This window comes from Pinus tabuliformis, chromosome 4_1 (genome assembly GCF_031772625.1).
Source record: "Pinus tabuliformis cultivar Carrire ecotype Pingquan chromosome 4_1, CPIR1, whole genome shotgun sequence".
Taxonomy (NCBI): domain Eukaryota; kingdom Viridiplantae; phylum Streptophyta; class Pinopsida; order Pinales; family Pinaceae; genus Pinus; species Pinus tabuliformis.
In genome coordinates, this window is record NC_142303.1 from 959,972,316 (window position 1) to 959,978,064 (window position 5,749).

General features: G+C 37.9%; 1 long non-coding RNA gene across 15 annotated transcripts; it reads right to left on the reverse strand.

Annotated features, from left to right (window-relative positions):
• Nucleotides 1-303: 303 nt before the first annotated feature.
• LOC149179345 (uncharacterized) lies at nucleotides 304-5,413 on the reverse strand. Of its 15 annotated transcripts, none has more exons than XR_016258270.1 (7): nucleotides 5,070-5,413; nucleotides 4,912-4,975; nucleotides 4,733-4,792; nucleotides 4,355-4,454; nucleotides 4,171-4,251; nucleotides 941-1,069; nucleotides 304-751 (listed from the first exon to the last, which is right to left on the reverse strand). It is a non-coding gene; the product is annotated as an uncharacterized LOC149179345 (long non-coding RNA). The 15 variants fall into 15 exon arrangements; XR_016258272.1 differs by having other exon boundaries at nucleotides 304-510; nucleotides 638-751; nucleotides 941-1,113; ... (2 more) ...; nucleotides 4,733-4,975; nucleotides 5,070-5,409; XR_016258274.1 differs by having other exon boundaries at nucleotides 304-510; nucleotides 692-751; nucleotides 941-1,113; ... (2 more) ...; nucleotides 4,733-4,975; nucleotides 5,070-5,408.
• Nucleotides 5,414-5,749: the final 336 nt, after the last annotated feature.

The window sequence follows — 5,749 nt, forward strand, 5'->3', positions numbered from 1 at the left end:
ATATACAAGTACACAATTACGATTGGAATTTTTTCCTTTCTTCTTCATCCATTCGGATCAGACAGGTCTATTGGACATTTCAAAACACAAGCAAGCATACAAACCATAGTGAGAATGTGGATCATGAATAAGAGAAGAGTTATGTCGAAGCCCTAAACATAGCCAGCTCAAAATCAAAATAATCAAGCATACAATTAGGGTTGGATGAATCTTCACTTTTCACTCATTTAGTATACATAGTTCTCGTAACACCATGACCCTCACTGGCTATTACGCTTGAATACTGACTGTCCAGTCTACATATAGTACTTACGCAAATCAGGTTTCAACTTTCAAGATCAAGGCCTATAACTAAGCATTTAGGCAATTCAGAAACACTTGTCCACAACCAGTGACACTGAAGTAGTTGCCTTCAAATATAAAGTGATCACAAAATCAGGTTGAAAAGGCAAAGAATAGAAGCATCTCTCCTCCCCAAAAACCCCGATCCCAATCTTCTGCTTAGGTAATCTGGAAAATGCAAGCCAGAGAAGGGTAACTACATACCCATAGTATTTAGTGTACAAATTTGAAGTGCCCAGATTGAATTCTAATCACAGAGGGAAAAAATAGAGTGGGAGAGAGAATCATAGCTCACCCCTCAGGCTTTCAAGTTGAGTAAATACAAAATTAGAGAGTGGTAAAATCTCACATTTAAGTAAATACCGAGAGAGATCTTTCCCTTGTTTCACGGTTTCACCATCTGGTCCACCTGCAATTTATAATACCATATAAATTTCATAGCAGGACATGATGAAAAATCACTAACAGTGTCTAATTGCTAGCCCAAATGGAAATTGCTAACCCAAATGGAAATGGAAGAGTTTAGTGCAAATCAGTAGGATAGCTGAACCCAAATTTTATGAGAAAATGAAGCTGAAACATGAGGACTTTTACTAACCTTGCAAGCTAGGGAACAATAAAAATATGTTTCCTTCAAGATTCTTTCACAAGTTCCACACATGTTTCCAGATCCTTTGAAAGCCTGAGACTGTTTAGGAAAACCACCTTCTTTGTTGATGGTGTATAACTGAATAATAAGGCAGCAATTGACGGAAGTGAGCACGTTTGTTGCTGCAGAGAATTTTGAATCATTTTCTAATTTTTAAGGAGCTTGCCTCTCGTACAGTCTATTGCAAAATTCAAATCAATTCCAACAATAAATACTCTGAGGGATAATGGAGAACTCGCACTTGCAGCAAAAATACTAACTTACCTGAACATGTGAGCAATCTATAAATTTTACGAAATCTTCAAGCCTTATAACATTGTCATAAACATAACATTGTGGAAAGATGTTCTTCAAGCCTTATAACATTGTCATAAACATAACATTGTGGAAAGATGTTCTTCAAATCAAAAGACAAAGAATTAAATAAAAGCTGGCCTCAGAAAAATGATGACACTTTCGAACCTCAAAATAAAAATAGAACCCAGGACGTGCATTTTGAAATTGCAAGGGGAAACTCAGCTCAGGTAAAAGTGTTTTCCTAAAGCCCTAGGATATGGAAATGTGAGAATGAAAAAACTGACATTTTCAAACCTAAAAAGCAGATTTGAACCCTGAGACATGAACTTTAGAAAATGCTTGTGGAACCTCGGCTCCGATAATAATGCTTTAGTGAAGATGATGCCCAGTAAATTGAATTCAGTCTTACCATTCAAATAAAGAGACATTTGGACACTTATAAACAAATACATCCCACTGTTGTACTTGAATCCCAGAGACTTGCTCATATGCAATGCAAGAACATTACCATGATATTTGGAAGCCTAAAAGACAATAATGAAGGTTCAAGAAGCTTCAATCAGTTAGTTTTTGAACTTAATTAACATGAATTTATGGAATTTGATGCTAAACTTATAGTGAGAGTGTCATGTCACATCACGAAATACAGATTCTAGAAAGCAGTCACCGACCTTCACAAGGTTAAATTTGTTGTTTATTTTCATGAAAAAATCTGAACAATTGCTTGCTGATGTACAAAAGCACGGATATGGCCATGTACAGCCAAGCCTGCATGATATTTACTGAGTTATCCTCTAATAAATATAATTTGTTGGTAAATCGTTATTTTGATTGAGAAAGTGAAGAGAATCTGTGAAGCTATGTACCGTTTTCTTGTACCATTGGTGTTTGAGATACATTAAGATGGATTGAATGATAAGCAGAGTGCAAACCTTGAATAAACAAATGGTGAGCATACCAGAAAGCATTGAAGCCGACTAGCTTATGCAAAAGCCATGGAAGTTTGATTACGTTTCTCCTGAAACTGAGTGGCCAGCATGAAGAAGAAGGCCATCAGGGACACGATAATAATTTCAGTTAAGCCCAATGTGTTGATTAGGGACTCTGCAAAGGAGTCTCAGAACTCTACTGGTGAGCATCATTATAAAAACTAACAATAATAAACCAGAAATTCATAGTAAGGCATGCTGACATTATATATTATGACAGGAAATCATTTTCATAAGTCATGAAAGTTCTTTGTGTTAATAATTTCAGACCAAAATTTTAAATTACGACCTCCATGGCCATGTGGACCCACATGAGGGCCACACGCTTTACCACTCCATTCTCCAAAACAAGCATGCAAGGCTTGGACAATGCCCCGTTAAGCTGTAGCATGCCAACATACAGGTGTTACCTTGGAGCCTGATGGATTTCCTTGGCAACAAGGTGAGGCACATGTCTGTCAAAAGTATTTGCTCTTCGATATTGCACATATGCTTTATAATGTTGCATTTATTGTTCCAAACGATGTTTGATTTTTTACCATAGTAGCAATTGCTGAGTGCTCATTGGCGTTTCTGATTTGAGCTTCCTTTTTCCCTTTTTATCCGTTTTGGTTTGATTTGCTGGAATAAAAAAGATTTCTAATGTATAGAACAAATGAAAACAAGGGCAGCTGCGACGCAGCGAGTCCCTGCATCAAGTTGAGCCTGTTTAGGAAGTGATGGAATGATTGGGTAGCGACACCCAGAGTTTGAGCAGGACCCCAAGGAGAGCTGATAACAACACAGCCAGTCAGTCCGGTCACCATTTTGTTTGTTAATTAACTTGCCTTGCTCAAGACCATGAAGCTAGCTGTATTCTCTAACATCAAGACAAGAGCCAAGATTACAAAACGAAGGCAGAGTAACCCCCAAAACAGTAAGAGTTATACTTTTGTCCCACATCAGCTGAACTTAGGGATACGAACTGTCAGAAACCTAGACTTTATCATACCTGTATAGCTCATATGTTAAGTATGCGTATTTACCTATATTAAGCAGGATCTGTAACCATAAGTAAGTCATTCCATATTAGAGATAATGTAAACTTATTCTATTAGGTAGAATACGGTACTCTATTCAAAGCTATTAGTAGCTTATGACCTAGCGTGCAGTGAGCAGCAATGCTAAGAAACCAGGCCCATATGTGATCGAACTTAGACTAGCTCTCTCACAGACGCAAACGACCAATTTCCAAATCGATAGAAAGAATCCAAAACAAAAAAATTCGAGAAAAAAATAATTGAGTATTATTTACACTACGTAAATGATAAATTATAGGCATAATAACCCAGTTACCATTTATACGATAAATTATAGGCATAATAACCCAGTTACCATTTATACGAAATCCAGATGATTCTAGGTTATAAAGAAAACAACAACTGAATATAATATAAGTAGATAAAATTCGACGTATATCAATGAAATAAAATATTTTGCTGTTCGTCTAAAAGTTTAGACATTATCAACTGCTAAATTACGATCCTAGCCGACAAAAGACCATTGTGAAATACAATCTATTCACATATAACAGTTAAAAATTTATTTAACAGAAGTGATGGTGATATACATAGTTAAGAATCCATGTGCGTTAGATGGCATCATGACCATTGGATAAGAGAGATTTTAGGAACAAAGGACAATCCTCAAATTATACAATTATGGAAAGGAAAAAAAAATACCTAGTAAGCCAAATACTCTCAGGTATAAGCTAAAGTATCAAAATGGTCAATGAGTGAATTATAATGCCATAACTAATATCATGGCGCCTTAAGTCGACATTTACTCCAAAGCAACGTAGCATTTGTAAAAACCCAGAAATTTCCAGTATGCAAGGAAAGGAACCGGCCTCACAAGTTGACCATGATTATAAATCGACGCAAAGAGGTTCAAGGTTTTTTCTCCAGGAAGAGTTCGAAGTAGATTAAACCCCACCTGTAAGTAAAAATAAGGAATTATCACATGGCTTAGATAATAATTCGAAACCGAAGCATGATGTGTAAAGGAAATACGAGGAGGCAAAGAATTTTGAAGTCACCTGTGCATAAGATAGTTTTTGTACGAAGGAGGCCAAACAGACATTTCCGCCGTTTTTGTACGAAGGAGGCCAAACAGACTATTTCCGCCGTTGAAATTGCCTGGGTAAGTAACTACATGTCATTTTCTGCAAACAATAACATGATCAAAAAAAGGAAATATGCACAAAAGAGGGCCACACAGCGCTAAGAAGGTAAACGACAACAGAAGAGGGTCATGGCCCAAATCCGGTTCAGACTCTTACAATAAGTGGAAACTATTAACTAAAAACAAAACCCCAATTGTTACAGAACGTGATGAGGTTGCCGTTATGAAAAAACAGATTACAACAACCATTTAAGTCTAAACCTCGCCATAAAGCTCAAGGAATGTTCAGCACCTGGAGTTTGGGGTGCCATGGCATCCGGACAATAGGAAAAACCAACGGCGGAACTAGAAGCTGAGTAAGCAGGAAGCGAGAATCATTACCTCGATGTAAGCCTTGCTCAAAACAAGAACCCGATCAGAGATTAGATTTTATAGAATCAGTATGGAACATATGACATTAGAAACCAATACCTCAGAGGAGGCACTTAGCGTCATATTGGGCATCACCAAGAACGACATGAGAGCCGCAACAACCCTGTTTGCAACCAAGACATTCAAAGTTGCTAGTTAATGAATTTGGGAAACGTAAGGTCTCACCAAAAACTAAATAAAATGTCGACCTGCATTACCTTGCATAGTGCCTGAAGGAGCCTCCTGAAAACAATCTGGCATAAATTTAATATAGGACAAATCTTCCTCTGGCCAAAGATGGAGAAAGAGTTACCGTAGAGGGCTGCAACTAGTGGATGAGCCGAGACCTAAAGAGTCACCGTAGAGGGCTGCAACTAGTGGATGAGCCGAGACCTCCTTGCGGCAGAGGCACGAATGACCGGAGTGAAGCAAGGAAAAGGGCAATTGTTACCCTAACAAAGCAAAGCACAGCTGCGCTGCATCATCCACCTGTAACACATGCAAACACACTTGTAATTACCTGCGATTGCTAATGAACTTATGATATGTTACTTGTAACTACTTGCCAATCTCAAACATTTAACATTTCAAACTAATGTTAACATTAAAATAAACCCGTTGACAGTTAGCCAAAATGCAGCAGGGGTAAAACCAATTTAAGCTATGGTCGGGCTTCTTCCGCCTGAAGAGGCCAAATAAGATGAGAAAGGTTAAGCGGCGAATCCGACTTTGGTTATGTGCAGAGAACACCTCACAGCGGAATTCCAGACTTTAGTATAAGCGTTAAGTCCGATAAGAGAACACCTCACAGCGGAATTCCAGACTTTAGTATAAGCGCCGTATAACAGACAATGAAAGCACTGAACTAATGCTAAGTCGGCACAGAACGATTACTATG